General features: G+C 41.5%; 1 long non-coding RNA gene across 1 annotated transcript; it reads right to left on the bottom strand.

Moving 5' to 3' along the window:
- Positions 1-13453: 13453 nt before the first annotated feature.
- On the bottom strand, positions 13454-23700 carry LOC148679591 (uncharacterized). The gene is made up of 4 exons (XR_015945066.1): positions 22950-23700; positions 19926-20206; positions 19431-19731; positions 13454-13508 (listed from the first exon to the last, which is right to left on the bottom strand). It is a non-coding gene; the product is annotated as an uncharacterized LOC148679591 (long non-coding RNA).
- Between the last annotated feature and the right edge of the window lie 807 nt (positions 23701-24507).

Consider the following 24507-nt stretch of genomic DNA (forward strand, 5'->3'; position numbering starts at 1 on the left):
AGAATCATGCTAACAACATGCTAATTCATGCTAGATTCATGCTACTAACATGCTAATTCATGCTAGAATCATGCTAATTCATGCTAGCATCGTGCTAACAACATGCTAATTCATGCTAGAATCATGCTAGTAACATGCTAATTCATGCTATAATCATGCTAACAACATGCTAATTCATGCTAGAATCATGCTAGTAACATGCTAATTCATGCTAGAATCATGCTAACAACATGCTAATTTATGCTAACAACATGCTAATTCATGCTAGAATCATGCTAACAACATGCTAATTCATGCTAGAATCATGCTAGTGAAATGCTAATTCATGATAGAATCATGCTAACAACATGCTAATTCATGCTAGAATTATGCTAGTAACATGCTAATTCATGTTAGAATCATGCTAACAACATGCTAATTCATGCTAGAATCCTGCTAGTAACATGCTAAATCATGCTAGAATCATGCTAACAACATGCTAATTCATGCTAGAATCATGCTAACAACATGCTAATTCATGCTATAATTGTGCTAATTCATGCTAAAATCATGCTAGTAACATGCTAATTCATGCTAGAATCATGCTAGTGAAATGCTAATTCAAGCTAGCAACATGCTAATTCATGCTAGAAGTATGCTAACAACATGCTAATTTATGCTAGAATCATGCTAGTAGCATGCTAATTCATGCTAGAATCTTGCTAGTAACATGCTAAATCATGCTAGAATCATGCTAACAACATGCTAATTCATGCTAGAATCATGCTAACAACATGGTAATTCATGCTAGAATTGTGCTAATTCATGCTAAAATCATGCTAGTAACATGCTAATTCATGCTAGAATCATGCTAGTAACATGCTAATTCATGCTAGAATCGTGCTAACAACATGCTAATTCATGTTAAAATCATGCTAACAACATGCTAATTATTGCTAAAATCATGCTAGTAACATGCTAATTCATGCTAAAATCATGCTAACAACATGCTAATTCATGCTAAAATCATGCTAGTAACATGCTAATTCATGCTAGAATCATGCTAACAACATGCTATTTCACGTTAAAATCATGGTAATAACATGCTAATCCATCTATCTATCTATCTATCTATCTATCTATCTATCTATCTATCTATCTATCTATCTATCTATCTATCTATCTATCTATCTATCTATCTATCTTTTCATACTTTTTAAAACTGTTTAAACTAAATAAACTATTACCGTCAGGCTTTCACAAGCCAGCCTCAAAGTTTGTTCTCAAACTTTAAGAATCTAGTTCTGCTTCTTCTTCTTCTTTCTTCTGAGACTAATTTTAAAGTCTATCTCCTCCTAACCCTTTCAAGCTTCATACCTCAAACTTTCGTCAAACCTTCAAACTGGTCTGACTCGGGTTGCTATATCTTTTCCGACTGATCCGACTTTCGGTTTTCCGAAAAACGACCCGGAAAATTCCCCAAATTCCCATTGACTTAACATTGGGTCAAACTTTGTGACCTCATAACTCTGCATCAGACTGTCCTACAGACTTCTAACTGGGCTCATTTAACTCAGTCTAGCCAGCAGCCAATAACTGATGACCTTTAAACTTACTAGCCACTCCCTAGCAACCACTTTTGGCACCCTAGCAACTGTCCCATAGACTTCCATTGTAAAATACAGCCATTGACTTAACATTGAGTCAACCTTTGTGAGCTCATAACTCTGCATCAGACTGTCCTACAGACTAGAGTCAGGCCTCATTCAACTCAGTCTAGCCAGCAGCCAATCACTGATGACCTTTAGACTTACTAGCCACTCCCTATCAACCACTTATGGCACCCTAGCAACTGTCCCGTAGACTTCCATTCAAAAGACTCTCATTGACTTAACATGGGATCAAACTTTGTGAGCTCATAACTCTGCATCAGACTGTCATAGACTAATGGCTGAGCTCATTTAACTCAGACTACCAAACTGCCAATAACTGATGAGCTTTTAACTTTCTAGCCACACCCCTAACTACCACATACTGCACCCTAGCAACTGTCCCGTAGACTTCCATTACAAAAGACTCTCATTGACTTAACATGGGATCAAACTTTGTGAGCTCATAACTCTGCATCAGACTGTCATAGAGACTAATGGCTGAGCTCATTTAACTCAGTCTAGCCAGCAGCCAATCACTGATGGCCTTTTAACTTTCTAGCCACACCCTTAACTACCACATACTGCACCCTAGCAACTGTCCTATAGAATGTAATTAGCTGTGCTATCAAATGCTTATAATTCTAACATGCTAATGACATGCCAATCATGCTAGCAACATGCTACTCATATGCTAATCATGCTAATGACATGCTAACTCATACTGGAAACATGCTAATGACATGCTAATTTGTACTAGAATCATGCTAGTAACATGCTAATTCATACTAGACTCATGTTAATAACTGGCCTACATGCATATCTTTGCATAGCAGTGTCCTATTGACTTGGGGGATGGCTCATCTGACTCAGACAACCAATGAGCTTCTCAATATGATAATAAAGCTCACAAGCCACGCCCCCAAATTGATTCCATAGACTTCCATTAAAATAGGCCAAGATGCATATCTTTGCATAGCAGTGTCATAGAGACATGGGGGTTGGTTCATTTGACTAAGACAACCAACCACATTCAAGTTCACTCTGTAACCTCGCCCATAGCAACAAAACAGAGTACCCTAGCAACCATTCATCAACAGCTATATCTCAGCATCAGAACATCATAGAGACTTGGAGATTGGCTCGTTTGACTCATGCTAGCAAACGGAACTTTCTATATGCTACACATGCTAGCAGTGACTAGCTACATGCTAATATTGACTAGCCAAGTACTGTAACCTGCTAGAAATGCTTACTAAGTATAAATGTTTTATCAAGCATGTATGTGAGGCTTGCCTAGTAACCAACCAGGGTACCCTAGTAACTGCCTAGCAACCACCCAAATTACCCTAGCAACTGCCTAGCAACCACCTAGCAACGGCCTATTAATGCCTTAGTAAGGGCCTAGCGACCACTCAGGACACCCTAGCAACCGCCTAGCAACGCCTTAGCAACCACTCAGAATACCTTAGCAACCACCTAGCAACACCTTAGCAACCACCTAGCAACCACTTGGGACACCTTAGCAACCGCCTAGCAACAACTTAGCAACCACCTAGCAACCACTTAGGACACCCTAGCAACCGCCTAGCAACACCTTAGCAACCACCTAGCAACACCTTAGCAACCACCTAGCAACCACTTAGGACACCTTAGCAACCACCTAGCAACCACTCAGAACACCCTAGCAACACCTTAGCAACCACCTAGCAACCACTCAGGACACCCTAGCAACCACCTAGCAAGACCTTAGCAACCACCTAGCAACCATACAGGACACCCTAGCAACCACCTAGCAACACCTTAACAACCACTCAGAATACCCTAGCAACCACCTAGCAACCACTTAGGACACCTTAGCAACCACCTAGCAGCACCTTAGCAACCACTCAGAACACCCTAGCAACCACCTAGCAACACCTTAGCAACCACCTAGCAACCACTCAGAATACCCTAGCAACCACCTTGCATCACCTTAGTAACCACTTAGCAACTAGTCAGAACACCTTAGCAACTGCCTAGCACCACCTTAGCAACCACTCAAAACACCCTAGCAACCGTCTAGCAACACCTTAGCAACCACCTAGCAACTAGTCAGACCACCTAAGCAACTGCCTTGCACCACCTTAGCAACCACCTAGCAACCACTTAAAACACCCTAGCAACCGCCTAGTAAAATGCTAATTCATGCTAGAATCATGCTAACAACATGCTAATTCATGCTAGAATCATGCTAGTAACATGCTAATTTATGCTAGAATTATGCTAACAACATGCTAATTCATGCTAGAATCATGCTAGTAACATGCTAATTCATGCTAGAATTATCCTAGTAGCATGCTAATTCATGCTAGAATCATGCTAGTAACATGCTAATTCATGCTAGAATCACGCTAACAACATGCTAATTCATGCTAGAATCATGCTAGTAACATGCTAATTCATGCTAGAATCATGCTAACAACATGCTAATTCATGTAAGAATCATGCTACTAACATGCTAATTCATGCTAGTAATATGTTAATTCAAGCTAAAATCATACTAACATTCTATTTACACTTTAAAACCACTTCAAACTTTCAGATTCGGCTTTTCAAGCCACCATAAAGTTTGTCCTCAAACTTTAATTAATGGGGTTTGCCTTAGGCAAAGTCCATTCTTACTATTGTGGTTTATTATTCTGTCTTCTTCTTCTTCTTCCGTACACTTTTTCGGCGCGTAACTAGTCCCGCAGCTTTCGTCCCAGACCCTTGAAAGTGGGCTCAAATCGTGCGGCTTTATCGGGAATGGTGTGCTATGACTTTTATAAGGGGTGGGTGGTTTTGGGGCCCCGCAGGGGCCCCAAAACCACCCCCCAAAACGCATTGACTCAACATTACGCCCAACTTTGACACATTATAGCGCCAAGTGTGAAATTCATAGAAATATGGGATTCACAGCATCTGTAGAGGGTTGCAGCCTAAGTAAGAACATACCCCGCAAGGGGGTATAAGTTGTACCCCTGGGGCTCTAGGACGTCCCAAAGTTTTCCCATTGACTTACATGGGCCCCATTGACTCCCATTCATTTTTCTAGAACAGCACTAACGCCCCCGCGAAATGGGACGACCTTTAAAGCGTTATAGCGCCAAGTGTGAAATTCGTAGAAATATGGGATTCGCAACATCTGTAGGGGGTTGCAGCCTGTATGAGAACATACCCCAAAAAGGGGTATAAGTTGTACCCCTGGGGTGCTAGGACGTCCCAAAGGGGTCCCCATTGACTTTACATGGCCCATTGACTCCCATTCATTTCTTGACTCACATGTCAATCACATTACATAGCAGTGTCATACAGACTTGGGGGTTGCCTTACTTGGCTGAGGCAACCAATCAGCATCTCAATATGATTTTGAAGCTCACAAGCCACGCCCCCCCAAACCATTTAAAGACCCTTAATAACTGCCCCATTGACTTAACATGGGGTGGGATGTCCCATTGCACATCCCATTGACTTCCATTATAAAGGTCACACATCTATAACATTACATAGGAGTGTCATAGAGACATGGGGGTGGGCTCATTTGACTCAGGCAACCAATCAGCATCACTATATGATAATGAAGCTCACAAGCCACGCCCCCAAATTGATCCCATAGACTTCTACTATAATTGGGCTAGATGCATATCTTTGCATTGCAGTGTCATATAGGCTTTGGGGTTGGCCCATTGGACCCAGACAACCAATGAGCATCTCAATATGGTAATGAAGCTCACAAGCCACGCCCCCAAACTGGTCCCATAGACTGCCATTATAACTGGCCTACATGCATATCTTTGCTTAGCAGTGTCCTATTGACTTGGGGTTTGGCTCATTTGACTTGGACAGCCAACCACATTCAAGTTCACTCTGCAACCTCGCCCATAGCAACAAAACAGAGTACCCTAGCAACCGTTCATCAACAGCTATATCTCAGCATCGGAACATCGTAGAGACTTGGGGATTGCCTTGTTTGACTCATGCTAGCAAACGGAACTTCCTATATGCTACACATGCTAGCAGTGACTAGCTACATGCTAATATTGACTAGCCATGTACTGTAACTTGCTAGAAATGCTTACTAAGTATAAATATTTCATCAGGCAAGTATGTAAGGCTTGCCTAGTAACCACCCAGGGTACCCTAGCAACTGCCTAGCAACCACCCAAATTACCCTAGCAACCGCCTAGCAACCACCTAGCAACCGTCTAGTAACGCCTTAGTAAAGGCCTAGCGACCACTCAGGACACCCTAGCAACCGCCTAGCAACGCCTTAGCAACCCCTTAGAATACCCTAGCAACCACCTAGCAACGCCTTAGCAACCACCTAGCAACCACTCAGGGCACCCTAGCACTGTTGCTAGCATGATGCTAGCAACTCGATTAGCATGTTGCTAGCATCATGCTAACACGATTAGCATAACGCTAGCTACATGCTAATCATGTTAGCATGATGCTAGCAACTCGATTAGCATGTTGTTAGCATGATGCTAACACGATTAGCATCATGCTAGCTACATGCTAATCATATTAGCATGATGCTAGCAAGTCGATTAGCATGTTGCTAGCATCATGCTAACACGATTAGCATCATGCTAGCTACATGCTAATTATGTTAGCATGATGCTAGCAACTCGATTAGCATGTTGTTAGCATGATGCTAATATGATTAGCATCATGCTAGCTACATGCTAATCATATTAGCATGATGCTAGCAAGTCGATTAGCATGTTGCTAGCATGATGCTAACACGATTAGCATCATGCTAGCTACATACTAATCATGTTAGCATCATGCTAGCAACTCGATTAGCATGTTGCTAGCGTGATGTTAACACAATTAGCATCATGCTAGCTGCATGCTAATCATGTTAGCACGATGCTAGCAACTCGATTAGCATGTTGTTCTATTGCCCAGTTTACTACCGTTTTGTACCCCATCGATTTGCCACGCAAACCCCATTCACATTTCCTTTAGGAAATGTACAATTCTAGTATCTAGTTATTATTATGGTGGCTTGAAAAGCCAACATACTGTTATCTCACGTAAACTTATTATTATTATGGTGGCTTGAAAAGCCAACATACTGTTATCTCACTTAAACTTATTATTATTAATGGGGTTTGCCTTAGGCAAAGTCCATTCTTACTATTGTGGTTTATTATTCTGTCTTCTTCTTCTTCTTCCGTACACTTTTTCGGCGCGTAACTAGTCCCGCAGCTTTCGTCCCAGACCCTTGAAAGTGGGCTCAAATCGTGCGGCTTTATCGGGAATGGTGTGCTATGACTTTTATAAGGGGTGGGTGGTTTTGGGGCCCCGCAGGGGCCCCAAAACCACCCCCCAAAACGCATTGACTCAACATTACGCCCAACTTTGACACATTATAGCGCCAAGTGTGAAATTCATAGAAATATGGGATTCACAGCATCTGTAGAGGGTTGCAGCCTAAGTAAGAACATACCCCGCAAGGGGGTATAAGTTGTACCCCTGGGGCTCTAGGACGTCCCAAAGTTTTCCCATTGACTTACATGGGCCCCATTGACTCCCATTCATTTTTCTAGAACAGCACTAACGCCCCCGCGAAATGGGACGACCTTTAAAGCGTTATAGCGCCAAGTGTGAAATTCGTAGAAATATGGGATTCGCAACATCTGTAGGGGGTTGCAGCCTGTATGAGAACATACCCCAAAAAGGGGTATAAGTTGTACCCCTGGGGTGCTAGGACGTCCCAAAGGGGTCCCCATTGACTTTACATGGCCCATTGACTCCCATTCATTTCTTGACTCACATGTCAATCACATTACATAGCAGTGTCATACAGACTTGGGGGTTGCCTTACTTGGCTGAGGCAACCAATCAGCATCTCAATATGATTTTGAAGCTCACAAGCCACGCCCCCCCAAACCATTTAAAGACCCTTAATAACTGCCCCATTGACTTAACATGGGGTGGGATGTCCCATTGCACATCCCATTGACTTCCATTATAAAGGTCACACATCTATAACATTACATAGGAGTGTCATAGAGACATGGGGGTGGGCTCATTTGACTCAGGCAACCAATCAGCATCACTATATGATAATGAAGCTCACAAGCCACGCCCCCAAATTGATCCCATAGACTTCTACTATAATTGGGCTAGATGCATATCTTTGCATTGCAGTGTCATATAGGCTTTGGGGTTGGCCCATTGGACCCAGACAACCAATGAGCATCTCAATATGGTAATGAAGCTCACAAGCCACGCCCCCAAACTGGTCCCATAGACTGCCATTATAACTGGCCTACATGCATATCTTTGCTTAGCAGTGTCCTATTGACTTGGGGTTTGGCTCATTTGACTTGGACAGCCAACCACATTCAAGTTCACTCTGCAACCTCGCCCATAGCAACAAAACAGAGTACCCTAGCAACCGTTCATCAACAGCTATATCTCAGCATCGGAACATCGTAGAGACTTGGGGATTGCCTTGTTTGACTCATGCTAGCAAACGGAACTTCCTATATGCTACACATGCTAGCAGTGACTAGCTACATGCTAATATTGACTAGCCATGTACTGTAACTTGCTAGAAATGCTTACTAAGTATAAATATTTCATCAGGCAAGTATGTAAGGCTTGCCTAGTAACCACCCAGGGTACCCTAGCAACTGCCTAGCAACCACCCAAATTACCCTAGCAACCGCCTAGCAACCACCTAGCAACCGTCTAGTAACGCCTTAGTAAAGGCCTAGCGACCACTCAGGACACCCTAGCAACCGCCTAGCAACGCCTTAGCAACCCCTTAGAATACCCTAGCAACCACCTAGCAACGCCTTAGCAACCACCTAGCAACCACTCAGGGCACCCTAGCACTGTTGCTAGCATGATGCTAGCAACTCGATTAGCATGTTGCTAGCATCATGCTAACACGATTAGCATAACGCTAGCTACATGCTAATCATGTTAGCATGATGCTAGCAACTCGATTAGCATGTTGTTAGCATGATGCTAACACGATTAGCATCATGCTAGCTACATGCTAATCATATTAGCATGATGCTAGCAAGTCGATTAGCATGTTGCTAGCATCATGCTAACACGATTAGCATCATGCTAGCTACATGCTAATTATGTTAGCATGATGCTAGCAACTCGATTAGCATGTTGTTAGCATGATGCTAATATGATTAGCATCATGCTAGCTACATGCTAATCATATTAGCATGATGCTAGCAAGTCGATTAGCATGTTGCTAGCATGATGCTAACACGATTAGCATCATGCTAGCTACATACTAATCATGTTAGCATCATGCTAGCAACTCGATTAGCATGTTGCTAGCGTGATGTTAACACAATTAGCATCATGCTAGCTGCATGCTAATCATGTTAGCACGATGCTAGCAACTCGATTAGCATGTTGTTCTATTGCCCAGTTTACTACCGTTTTGTACCCCATCGATTTGCCACGCAAACCCCATTCACATTTCCTTTAGGAAATGTACAATTCTAGTTAATGGGGTTTGCCATAGGCAAAGTCCATTCTTACTATTGTGGTTTATTAATGGGGTTTGCCTTAGGCAAAGTCCATTCTTACTATTGTGGTTTATTATTCTGTCTTCTTCTTCTTCTTCCGTACACTTTTTCGGCGCGTAACTAGTCCCGCAGCTTTCGTCCCAGACCCTTGAAAGTGGGCTCAAATCGTGCGGCTTTATCGGGAATGGTGTGCTATGACTTTTATAAGGGGTGGGTGGTTTTGGGGCCCCGCAGGGGCCCCAAAACCACCCCCCAAAACGCATTGACTCAACATTACGCCCAACTTTGACACATTATAGCGCCAAGTGTGAAATTCATAGAAATATGGGATTCACAGCATCTGTAGAGGGTTGCAGCCTAAGTAAGAACATACCCCGCAAGGGGGTATAAGTTGTACCCCTGGGGCTCTAGGACGTCCCAAAGTTTTCCCATTGACTTACATGGGCCCCATTGACTCCCATTCATTTTTCTAGAACAGCACTAACGCCCCCGCGAAATGGGACGACCTTTAAAGCGTTATAGCGCCAAGTGTGAAATTCGTAGAAATATGGGATTCGCAACATCTGTAGGGGGTTGCAGCCTGTATGAGAACATACCCCAAAAAGGGGTATAAGTTGTACCCCTGGGGTGCTAGGACGTCCCAAAGGGGTCCCCATTGACTTTACATGGCCCATTGACTCCCATTCATTTCTTGACTCACATGTCAATCACATTACATAGCAGTGTCATACAGACTTGGGGGTTGCCTTACTTGGCTGAGGCAACCAATCAGCATCTCAATATGATTTTGAAGCTCACAAGCCACGCCCCCCCAAACCATTTAAAGACCCTTAATAACTGCCCCATTGACTTAACATGGGGTGGGATGTCCCATTGCACATCCCATTGACTTCCATTATAAAGGTCACACATCTATAACATTACATAGGAGTGTCATAGAGACATGGGGGTGGGCTCATTTGACTCAGGCAACCAATCAGCATCACTATATGATAATGAAGCTCACAAGCCACGCCCCCAAATTGATCCCATAGACTTCTACTATAATTGGGCTAGATGCATATCTTTGCATTGCAGTGTCATATAGGCTTTGGGGTTGGCCCATTGGACCCAGACAACCAATGAGCATCTCAATATGGTAATGAAGCTCACAAGCCACGCCCCCAAACTGGTCCCATAGACTGCCATTATAACTGGCCTACATGCATATCTTTGCTTAGCAGTGTCCTATTGACTTGGGGTTTGGCTCATTTGACTTGGACAGCCAACCACATTCAAGTTCACTCTGCAACCTCGCCCATAGCAACAAAACAGAGTACCCTAGCAACCGTTCATCAACAGCTATATCTCAGCATCGGAACATCGTAGAGACTTGGGGATTGCCTTGTTTGACTCATGCTAGCAAACGGAACTTCCTATATGCTACACATGCTAGCAGTGACTAGCTACATGCTAATATTGACTAGCCATGTACTGTAACTTGCTAGAAATGCTTACTAAGTATAAATATTTCATCAGGCAAGTATGTAAGGCTTGCCTAGTAACCACCCAGGGTACCCTAGCAACTGCCTAGCAACCACCCAAATTACCCTAGCAACCGCCTAGCAACCACCTAGCAACCGTCTAGTAACGCCTTAGTAAAGGCCTAGCGACCACTCAGGACACCCTAGCAACCGCCTAGCAACGCCTTAGCAACCCCTTAGAATACCCTAGCAACCACCTAGCAACGCCTTAGCAACCACCTAGCAACCACTCAGGGCACCCTAGCACTGTTGCTAGCATGATGCTAGCAACTCGATTAGCATGTTGCTAGCATCATGCTAACACGATTAGCATAACGCTAGCTACATGCTAATCATGTTAGCATGATGCTAGCAACTCGATTAGCATGTTGTTAGCATGATGCTAACACGATTAGCATCATGCTAGCTACATGCTAATCATATTAGCATGATGCTAGCAAGTCGATTAGCATGTTGCTAGCATCATGCTAACACGATTAGCATCATGCTAGCTACATGCTAATTATGTTAGCATGATGCTAGCAACTCGATTAGCATGTTGTTAGCATGATGCTAATATGATTAGCATCATGCTAGCTACATGCTAATCATATTAGCATGATGCTAGCAAGTCGATTAGCATGTTGCTAGCATGATGCTAACACGATTAGCATCATGCTAGCTACATACTAATCATGTTAGCATCATGCTAGCAACTCGATTAGCATGTTGCTAGCGTGATGTTAACACAATTAGCATCATGCTAGCTGCATGCTAATCATGTTAGCACGATGCTAGCAACTCGATTAGCATGTTGTTCTATTGCCCAGTTTACTACCGTTTTGTACCCCATCGATTTGCCACGCAAACCCCATTCACATTTCCTTTAGGAAATGTACAATTCTAGTTCTGCTTCTTCTTCTTCTTTCTTCTGAGACTAATTTTAAAGTCTATCTCCTCCTAACCCTTTCAAGCTTCATACCTCAAACTTTCGTCAAACCTTCAAACTGGTCTGACTCGGGTTGCTATATCTTTTCCGACTGATCCGACTTTCGGTTTTCCGAAAAACGACCCGGAAAATTCCCAAAATTCCCATTGACTTAACATTGGGTCAAACTTTGTCACCTCATAACTCTGCATCAGACTGTCCTACAGACTTCTAACTGGGCTCATTTAACTCAGTCTAGCCAGCAGCCAATAACTGATGACCTTTAAACTTACTAGCCACTCCCTAGCAACCACTTTTGGCACCCTAGCAACTGTCCCATAGACTTCCATTGTAAAAGACTGCCATTGACTTAACATTGAGTCAACCTTTGTGAGCTCATAACTCTGCATCAGACTGTCATACAGACTAATGGCTGAGCTCATTTAACTCAGTCTACCAAACTGCCAATAACTGATGAGCTTTTAACTTTCTAGCCACACCCCTAACTACCACATACTGCACCCTAGCAACTGTCCCGTAGACTTCCATTACAAAAGACTCTCATTGACTTAACATGGGATCAAACTTTGTGAGCTCATAACTCTGCATCAGACTGTCATAGAGACTAATGGCTGAGCTCATTTAACTCAGTCTAGCCAGCAGCCAATCACTGATGGCCTTTTAACTTTCTAGCCACACCCCTAACTACCACATACTGCACCCTAGCAACTGTCCTATAGAATGTAATTAGCTGTGCTATCAAATGCTTATAATTCTAACATGCTAATGACATGCCAATCATGCTAGCAACATGCTACTCATATGCTAATCATGCTAATGACATGCTAACTCATACTGGAAACATGCTAATGACATGCTAATTTGTACTAGAATCATGCTAGTAACATGCTAATTCAAACTAGACTCATGTTAATAACTGGCCTACATGCATATCTTTGCATAGCAGTGTCCTATTGACTTGGGGGATGGCTCATCTGACTCAGACAACCAATGAGCATCTCAATATGATAATAAAGCTCACAAGCCACGCCCCCAAATTGATTCCATAGACTTCCATTAAAATAGGCCAAGATGCATATCTTTGCATAGCAGTGTCATAGAGACATGGGGGTTGGTTCATTCGACTAAGACAACCAACCACATTCAAGTTCACTCTGTAACCTCGCCCATAGCAACAAAACAGAGTACCCTAGCAACCATTCATCAACAGCTATATCTCAGCATCAGAACATCTTAGAGACTTGGAGATTGGCTCGTTTGACTCATGCTAGCAAACGGAACTTCCTATATGCTACACATGCTAGCAGTGACTAGCTACATGCTAATATTGACTAGCCAAGTACTGTAACTTGCTAGAAATGCTTACTAAGTATAAATGTTTTATCAATCATGTATGTGAGGCTTGCCTAGTAACCAACCAGGGTACCCTAGCAACTGCCTAGCAACCACCCAAATTACCCTAGCAACCGCCTAGCAACCACCTAGCAACGGCCTAGTAATGCCTTAGTAAGGGCCTAGCGACCACTCAGGACACCCTAGCAACCGCCTAGCAACGCCTTAGCAACCACTCAGAATACCTTAGCAACCACCTAACAACACCTTAGCAACCACCTAGCAACCACTTGGGACACCTTAGCAACCGCCTAGCAACACCTTAGCAACCACCTAGCAACCACTCACAACACCCTAGCAACTGCCTAGCAACGCCTTAGCAACCACCTAGCAACCACTCAGGACACCCTAGCAACCACCTAGCAACGCCTTAGTAACCACTCAGAACACCCTAGCAACCATCTAGCAACCACTTAGGACACCTTAGCAACCACCTAGCAACACCTTAGCAACCACTCAGAACACCCTAGCAACCGCCTAGCAACACCTTAGCAACTACCTAGCAACCACTTAGGACACCCTAGCAACCACCTAGCAACACCTTAGCAACCACCTAGCAACCACTTAGGACACCCTAGCAACCGCCTAGCAACACCTTAGCAACCACCTAGCAACACCTTAGCAACCACCTAGCAACCACTCAGGACACCTTAGCAACCACCTAGCAACACCTTAGCAACCACCTAGCAACCACTCAGAACACCCTAGCAACCGCCTAGCAACACCTTAGCAACCACCTAGCAACCACTCAGGACACCCTAGCAACCACCTAGCAACACCTTAGCAACCACCTAGCAACCACTCAGGACACCCTAGCAACCACCTAGCAACGCCTTAGCAACCACTCAGAATACCCTAGCAACCACCTAGCAACCACTTAGGACACCTTAGCAACCACCTAGCAACACCTTAGCAACCACTCAGAACACCCTAGCAACACCTTAGCAACCACCTAGCAACCACTCAGAATACCCTAGCGACCACCTTGCAACACCTTAGTAACCACTTAGCAACTAGTCAGAACACCTTAACAACTGCCTAGCACCACCTTAGCAACCACCTAGCAACCACTCAAAACACCCTAGCAACCGTCTAGCATCACCCTAGCAACCACCTAGCAACTAGTCAGACCACCTTAGCAACTGCCTTGCACCACCTTAGCAACCACCTAGCAACCACTTAAAACACCCTAGCAACCGCCTAGTAAAATGCTAATTCATGCTAGAATCATGCTAACAACATGCTAATTCATGCTAGAATCATGCTAGTAACATGCTAATTTATGCTAGATTTATGCTAACAACATGCTAATTCATGCTAGAATCATGCTAGTAACATGCTAATTCATGCTAGAATCATGCTAACAACATGCTAATTCATGTAAGAATCATGCTACTAACATGCTAATTCATGCTAGAATTATCCTAGTAGCATGCTAATTCATGCTAGAATCATGCTAGTAACATGCTAATTCAACCACTTCAAACTTTCAGATTCGGCTTTTCAAGCCACCATAAAGTTTGTCCTCAAACTTTAATATCTAGTTAGGCTGGCTTGAGAAACAAGCCAGACTACTGAAATCCTATTTAAACTTATTATTTTTTTTATATATTATTCTTCTTCTTCTGAGACTAAAATTCAAAATCTATCTCCTCCTAGAGCTTTCGAGCTATGACCACCAAACTCACACCAGACCTCCAAACTATTCTGACTCATTATGCCATATCTTTTCTGACTGATCCGACTTTCGATTTTCCGAAAAACGTCCCGGGACCGTCAGAAAAATCCCATAGACTTAACATTGGACCAAACTTCGTGACCTCATAACTCTGCATCAGACTGTCACACAGACTTCTAACTGGGCTCATTTAACTCAGACTACCTAACTGCCAATAACTGATGAGCTTTTAACTTTCTGGCCACGCCCTAGCAACCACTTTTGGACCCTAGAAACTGCCCCATAGACTTCCATTCAAAAGACTTTCATTGACTTAACATGGGATCAAACTTTGTGAGCTCATAACTCTGCATCAGACTGTCATACAGACTAATGGCTGAGCTCATTTAACTCAGACTACCAAACTGCCAATAACTAAAGAGCTTTTAACTTTCTAGCCACACCCTAACTACCAGATACTGCACCCTAGCAACAACTGTCCCATAGGCTTTTACTGCAAAAGACTGTCATTGACTTAATAGATTTAACTTTGTGACCTCAAAACTATCTATCTATCCTTTTTCAAACTGCTTTTATCTATCTATCTATCTATCTATCTATCTATCTATCTATCTATCTATCTATCTATCTATCTATCTATAAACTGCTTTAATCTATCTATCTATCTATCTATCTATCTATCTATCTATCTATCTATCTATCTATCTATCTATCTATCTATCTATCTATCTATCTATCTATAAACTGTTTTTATCTATCTATCTATCTATCTATCTATCTATCTATCTATCTATCTATCTATCTATCTATCTATCTATCTATCTATCTATCTATCTATCTATATATAAACTGCTTTAATCTATCTATCTATCTATCTATCTATCTATCTATCTATCTATCTATCTATCTATCTATCTATCTATCTATCTATCTATCTATCTATATATAAACTGCTTTAATCTATCTATCTATCTATCTATCTATCTATCTATCTATCTATCTATCTATCTATCTATCTATCTATCTATCTATCTATCTATCTATCTATCTATCTATCTATAAACTGTTTTTATCTATCTATCTATCTATCTATCTATCTATCTATCTATCTATCTATCTATCTATCTATCTATCTATCTATCTATCTATCTATCTATCTATATATAAACTGCTTTAATCTATCTATCTATCTATCTATCTATCTATCTATCTATCTATCTATCTATCTATCTATCTATCTATCTATCTATAAACTGCTTTAATCTATCTATCTATCTATCTATCTATCTATCTATCTATCTATCTATCTATCTATCTATCTATCTATCTATCTATCTATCTATCTATAAACTGCTTTAATCTATCTATCTATCTATCTATCTATCTATCTATCTATCTATCTATCTATCTATCTATCTATCTATCTATCTATCTATCTATCTATCTATCTATCTATAAACTGCTTTAATCTATCTATCTATCTATCTATCTATCTATCTATCTATCTATCTATCTATCTATCTATCTATCTATCTATCTATCTATCTATCTATCTATAAACTGCTTTAATCTATCTATCTATCTATCTATCTATCTATCTATCTATCTATCTATCTATCTATCTATCTATCTATCTATCTATCTATCTATCTATCTATAAACTGCTTTAATCTATCTATCTATCTATCTATCTATCTATCTATCTATCTATCTATCTATCTATCTATCTATCTATCTATCTATCTATCTATCTATCTATATATAAACTGCTTTAATCTATCTATCTATCTATCTATCTATCTATCTATCTATCTATCTATCTATCTATCTATCTATCTATCTATCTATCTATCTATCTATCTATCTATCTATAAACTGCTTTAATCTATCTATCTATCTATCTATCTATCTATCTATCTATCTATCTATCTATCTATCTATCTATCTATCTATCTATCTATCTATCTATCTATCTATAAACTGCTTTAATCTATCTATCTATCTATCTATCTATCTATCTATCTATCTATCTATCTATCTATCTATCTATCTATCTATCTATCTATCTATCTATCTATCTATAAACTGTTTCTATCTATCTATCTATCTATCTATCTATCTATCTATCTATCTATCTATCTATCTATCTATCTATCTATCTATCTATCTATCTATCTATCTATCTATCTATCTATATATAAACTGCTTTAATCTATCTATCTATCTATCTATCTATCTATCTATCTATCTATCTATCTATCTATCTATCTATCTATCTATCTATAAACTGCTTTTTATCTATCTATCTATCTATCTATCTATCTATCTATCTATCTATCTATCTATCTATCTATCTATCTATCTATCTATCTATCTATCTATCTATCTATAAACTGTTTTTATCTATCTATCTATCTATCTATCTATCTATCTATCTATCTATCTATCTATCTATCTATCTATCTATCTATCTATCTATCTATCTATCTATCTATATATAAACTGCTTTAATCTATCTATCTATCTATCTATCTATCTATCTATCTATCTATCTATCTATCTATCTATCTATCTATCTATCTATCTATCTATCTATCTATATATAAACTGCTTTAATCTATCTATCTATCTATCTATCTATCTATCTATCTATCTATCTATCTATCTATCTATCTATCTATCTATCTATCTATCTATCTATCTATCTATCTATCTATCTATAAACTGTTTTTATCTATCTATCTATCTATCTATCTATCTATCTATCTATCTATCTATCTATCTATCTATCTATCTATCTATCTATCTATCTATCTATCTATCTATCTATCTATATATAAACTGCTTTAATCTATCTATCTATCTATCTATCTATCTATCTATCTATCTATCTATCTATCTATCTATCTATCTATCTATCTATCTATAAACTGCTTTTTATCTATCTATCTATCTATCTATCTATCTATCTATCTATCTATAAACTGCTTTAATCTATCTATCTATCTATCTATCTATCTATCTATCTATCTATCTATCTATCTATCTATCTATCTATCTATCTATCTATCTATCGTTTCATACTTTTTAAAACTGTGTAAATTAAACAAACTATTTCCAACAGACTTTCTCAAGCCAGCCTAAAGTTTGTCTCGACGAACTTTAATAATCTAGTTCTTCTTCTTCTTCTTCTTCTTATTCTTCTGAGACTAATTTTAAAGTGCATCTCCTCTTAAACTTTTCAAGCTTCATACTTCAAACTTTCGTCAAACCTTCAAACTGGTCTGACTCGGGTTGCTATATCTTTTCCGACTGATCCGACTTTCAGTTTTCCGAAAAACGACCCGGAAAATTCCCAAAATTCCCATTGACTTAACATTGGGTCAAACTTTGTGACCTTATAACTCTGCATCAGACTGTCCTACAGACTTCTAACTGGGCTCATTTAACTCAGTCTAGCCAGCAGCCAATAACTGATGACCTTTTAACTTACTAGCCACTCCCTAGCAACCACTTTTGGCACCCTAGCAACTGTCCCATAGACTTCCATTGTAAAAGACTGCCATTGACTTAACATTGAGTCAACCTTTGTGAGCTCATAACTCTGCATCAGTCTGTCCTACAGACTAGAGTCAGGCCTCATTCAACTCAGTAGCAATCACTGATGACCTTTAGACTTACTAGCCACTCCCTAGCAACCACTTATGGCACCCTAGCAACTGTCCCGTAGACTTCCATTGTAAAAGACTCTCATTGACTTAACATGGGATCAAACTTTGTGAGCTCATAACTCTGCATCAGACTGTCATACAGACTAATGGCTGAGCTCATTTAACTCAGACTACCAAACTGCCAATAAATGATTAGCTTTTAACTTTCTAGTCACACCCCTAACTACCACATACTGCACCCTAGCAACTGTCCCGTAGACTTCCATTACAAAAGACTCTCATTGACTTAACATGGGATCAAACTTTGTGAGCTCATAACTCTGCATCAGACTGTCATACAGACTAATGGCTGAGCTCATTTAACTCAGACTACCAAACTGCCAATAACTGATGAGCTTTTAACTTTCTAGCCACACCCCTAACTACCACATACTGCACCCTAGCAACTGTCCCGTAGACTTCCATTAAAATAGGCCAAGATGCATATCTTTGCAAAGCAGTGTCATAGAGACATGGGGGTTGGTTCTTTGACTAAGACAACCAACCACATTCAAGTTCACTCTGTAACCTCGCCCATAGCAACAAAACAGAATACCCTAGCAACCATTCATCAACAGCTATATCTCAGCATCAGAACATCGTAGAGACTTGGAGATTGGCTCGTTTGACTCATGCTAGCAAACGGAACATCCTATATGCTACACATGCTAGCAGTGACTAGCTACATGCTAATATTGACTAGCCAAGTACTGTAACTTGCTAGACATGCTTACTAAGTATAAATGTTTTATCAAGCATGTATGTGAGGCTTGCCTAGTAACCAACCAGGGTACCCTAGCAACTGCCTAGCAACCACCCAAATTACCCTAGCAACCGCCTAGCAACCACCTAGCAACGGCCTATTAATACCTTAGTAAGGGCCTAGCGACCACTCAGGACACCCTAGCAACCGCCTAGCAACGCCTTAGCAACCACTCAGAATACCTTAGCAACCACCTAGCAACACCTTAGCAACCACCTAGCAACCACTTGGGACACCTTAGCAACCGCCTAGCAACACCTTAGCAACCACCTAGCAACCACTCAGAACACCCTAGCAACTGCCTAGCAACACCTTAGCAACCACCTAGCAACCACTCAGGACACCCTAGCAACCGCCTAGCAACGCCTTAGCAACCACTCAGAATACCCTAGCAACCATCTAGCAACCACTTAGGACACCTTAGCAACCACCTAGCAACACCTTAGCAACCACCTAGCAACCACTCAGAACACCCTAGCAACCACCTAGCAACACCTTAGCAACCACCTAGCAACCACTTAGGACACCCTAGCAACCGCCTAGCAACACCTTAGCAACCACCTAGCAACACCTTAGCAACCACTTAGCAACCGCTTAGGACACCTTAGCAACCACCTAGCAACACCTTAGCAACCACCTAGCAACCACTCAGAACACCCTAGCAACCGCCTAGCAACACCTTAGCAACCACCTAGCAACCACTTGGGACACCATAGCAACCGCTTAGCAACACCTTAGCAACCACCTAGCAACCACTTAGGACACCTTAGCAACCACCTAGCAACACCTTAGCAACCACCTAGCAACCACTCAGAACACCCTAGCAACTGCCTAGCAACACCTTAGCAACCACCTAGCAACCACTCAGGACACCCTAGCAACCACCTAGCAACACCTTAGCAACCACCTAGCAACCACTCAGGACACCCTAGAAACCACCTAGCAACGCCTTAGCAACCACTCAGAATACCCTAGCAACCACCTAGCAACCACTTAGGACACCTTAGCAACCACCTAGCAACACCTTAGCAACCACTCAGAACACCCTAGCAACCGCCTAGAAACATCTTAGCAACCACCTAGCAACCACTCAGAAAACCCCCAGCGACCACCTTGCAACACCTTAGTAACCACTTAGCAACTAGTCAGAACACCTTAGCAACTGCCTAGCACCACCTTAGCAACCACTCAAACACCCTAGCTACCGTCTAGCAACACCTTAGCAACCACCTAGCAACTAGTCAGACCACCTTAGCAACTGCCTTGCACCACCTTAGCAACCACCTAGCAACCACTTAAAAACCCTAGCAACCGCCTAGTAAAATGCTAATTCATGCTAGAATCATGCTAACAACATGCTAATTCATGCTAGAATCATGCTAGTAACATGCTAATTTATGCTAGAATCATGCCAACAACATGCTAAGTCATGCTAGAATCATGCTAGTAACATGCTAATTCATGCTAGAATCATGCTAACAACATGCTAATTCATGTAAGAATCATGCTACTAACATGCTAATTCATGCTAGAATTATCCTAGTAGCATGCTAATTCATGCTAGAATCATGCTAGTAACATGCTAATTCATGCTAGAATCACGCTAACAACATACTAATTCATGCTAGAATCATGCTAGTAACATGCTAGATCATGCTAGAATCATGCTAACAACATCCTAATTCATGTAAGAATCATGCTACTAACATGCTAATTCATGCTAGTAATATGTTAACTCAAGCTAAAATCATACTAACATTCTATTTACACTTTAAAACCACTTCAAACTTTGAGATTCGGCTTTTCAAGCCACCATAAAGTTTGTCCTCAAACTTTAATATCTAGTTCTTCTTCTTCTTCTTCTTCTTCTTCTTATTCTTCTGAGACTAATTTTAAAGTGTATCTCCTCCTAAACTTTTCAAGCTTCATACTTCAAACTTTCATCAAACCTTCAAACTGGTCTGACTCGGGTTGCTATATCCTTTCCGACTGATCCGACTTTCGGTTTTCCGAAAAACGACCCGGAAAATTCCCAAAATTCCCATTGACTTAACATTGGGTCAAACTTTGTGACCTCATAACTCTGCATCAGACTGTCCTACAGACTTCTAACTGGGCTCATTTAACTCAGTCTAGCCAGCAGCCAATAACTGATGACCTTTAAACTTACTAGCCACTCCCTAGCAACCACTTTTGGCACCCTAGCAACTGTCCCATAGACTTCCATTGTAAAAGACTGCCATTGACTTAACATTGAGTCAACCTTTGTGAGCTCATAACTCTGCATCAGACTGTCCTACAGACTAGAGTCAGGCCTCATTCAACTCAGTCTAGTCAGCAGCCAATCACTGATGACCTTTAGACTTACTAGCCACTCCCTAGCAACCACTTATGGCACCCTAGCAACTGTCCCGTAGACTTCCATTACAAAAGACTCTCATTGACTTAACATGGGATCAAACTTTGTGAGCTCATAACTCTGCATCAGACTGTCATACAGACTAATGGCTGAGCTCATTTAACTCAGACTACCAAACTGCCAATAACTGATGAGCTTTTAACTTTCTAGCCACACCCCTAACTACCACATACTGCACCCTAGCAACTGTCCCGTAGACTTCCATTAAAATAGGCCAAGATGCATATCTTTGCAAAGCAGTGTCATAGAGACATGGGGGTTGGTTCTTTGACTAAGACAACCAACCACATTCAAGTTCACTCTGTAACCTCGCCCATAGCAACAAAACAGAATACCCTAGCAACCATTCATCAACAGCTATATCTCAGCATCAGAACATCGTAGAGACTTGGAGATTGGCTCGTTTGACTCATGCTAGCAAACGGAACTTCCTATATGCTACACATGCTAGCAGTGACTAGCTACATTCTAATATTGACTAGCCAAGTACTGTAACTTGCTAGAAATGCTTACTAAGTATAAATTTTTTATCAAGCATGTATGTGAGGCTTGCCTAGTAACCAACCAGGGTACCCTAGCAACTGCCTAGCAACCACCCAAATTACCCTAGCAACCGCCTAGCAACCACCTAGCAACGGCCTAGTAATGCCTTAGTAAGGGCCTAGCGACCATTCAGGACACCCTAGCAACCGCCTAGCAACGCCTTAGCAACCACTCAGAATACCTTAGCAACCACCTAGCAACACCTTAGCAACCACCTAGCAACCACTCAGAACACTCAAGCAACTGCCTAGTAACGCCTTAGCAACTACCTAGCAACCACTCAGGACACCCTAGCAACCGCCTAGCAACACCTTAGCAACCACCTAGCAACCACTCAGGACACCCTAGCAACCACCTAGCAACACCTTAGCAACCACTCAGAATACCCTAGCAACCATCTAGCAACCACTTAGGACACCTTAGCAACCACCTAGCAACACCTTAGCAACCACCTAGCAACCACTCAGAACACCCTAGCAACCGCCTAGCAACACTTTAGCAACCACCTAGCAACCACTTACTACACCCTAGCAACCGCCTAGCAACACCTTAGCAACCACTTAGGACACCTTAGCAACCACCTAGCAACCACTCAGAACACCCTAGCAACCGCCTAGCAACACCTTAGCAACCACCTAGCAACCACTCAGGACACCCTAGCAACCACCTAGCAACACCTTAGCAACCACCTAGCAACCACTCAGGACACCCTAGCAACCACCTAGCAACGCCTTAGCAACCACTCAGAATACCCTAGCAACCACCTAGCAACCACTTAGGACACCTTAGCAACCACCTAGTAACACCTTAGCAACCACTCAGAACACCATAGCAACCGCCTAGCAACACCTTAGCAACCACCTAGCAACCACTCAGAATACCCTAGCGACCACCTTGCAACACTTTAGTAACCACTTAGCAACTAGTCAGAACACCTTAGCAACTGCCTAGCACCACCTTAGCAACCACCTAGCAACCATTCAAAACACCCTAGCAACCGTCTAGCAACACCTTAGCAACCACCTAGCAACTAGTCAGACCACCTTAGCAACTGCCTTGCACCACCTTAGCAACCACCTAGCAACCACTTAAAACACCCTAGCAACCGCCTAGTAAAATGCTAATTCATGCTAGAATCATGCTAACAACATGCTAATTCATGCTAGAATCATGCTAGTAACATGCTAATTTATGCTAGAATTATGCTAACAACATGCTAATTCATGCTAGAATCATGCTAGTAACATGCTAATTCATGCTAGAATTATCCTAGTAGCATGCTAATTCATGCTAGAATCATGCTAGTAACATGCTAATTCATGCTAGAATCACGCTAACAACATGCTAATTCATGCTAGAATCATGCTAGTAACATGCTAATTCATGCTAGAATCATGCTAACAACATGCTAATTCATGTAAGAATCATGCTACTAACATGCTAATTCATGCTAGTAATATGTTAATTCAAGCTAAAATCATACTAACATTCTATTTACACTTTAAAACCACTTCAAACTTTCAGATTCGGCTTTTCAAGCCACCATAAAGTTTGTCCTCAAACTTTAATATCTAGTTATTCTTCTTCTTCTTCTTCTTCTTCTTCTTATTCTTCTGAGACTAATTTTAAAGTGTATCTCCTCCTAAACTTTTCAAGCTTCATACTTCAAACTTTCATCAAACCTTCAAACTGGTCTGACTCGGGTTGCTATATCCTTTCCGACTGATCCGACTTTCGGTTTTCCGAAAAACGACCCGGAAAATTCCCAAAATTCCCATTGACTTAACATTGGGTCAAACTTTGTCACCTCATAACTCTGCATCAGACTGTCCTACAGACTTCTAACTGGGCTCATTTAACTCAGTCTAGCCAGCAGCCAATAACTGATGACCTTTAAACTTACTAGCCACTCCCTAGCAACCACTTTTGGCACCCTAGCAACTGTCCCATAGACTTCCATTGTAAAAGACTGCCATTGACTTAACATTGAGTCAACCTTTGTGAGCTCATAACTCTGCATCAGACTGTCCTACAGACTAGAGTCAGGCCTCATTCAACTCAGTCTAGTCAGCAGCCAATCACTGATGACCTTTAGACTTACTAGCCACTCCCTAGCAACCACTTATGGCACCCTAGCAACTGTCCCGTAGACTTCCATTCAAAAGACTCTCATTGACTTAACATGGGATCAAACTTTGTGAGCTCATAACTCTACATCAGACTGTCATACAGACTAATGGCTGAGCTCATTTAACTCAGACTACCAAACTGCCAATAACTGATGAGCTTTTAACTTTCTAGCCACACCCCTAACTACCACATACTGCACCCTAGCAACTGTCCCGTAGACTTCCATTACAAAAGACTCTCATTGACTTTACATGG

This window comes from Danio rerio, chromosome 16 (genome assembly GCF_052040795.2).
Source record: "Danio rerio strain M-AB ecotype USA chromosome 16, GRCz13ab, whole genome shotgun sequence".
Taxonomy (NCBI): Eukaryota; Metazoa; Chordata; class Actinopteri; order Cypriniformes; family Danionidae; genus Danio; species Danio rerio.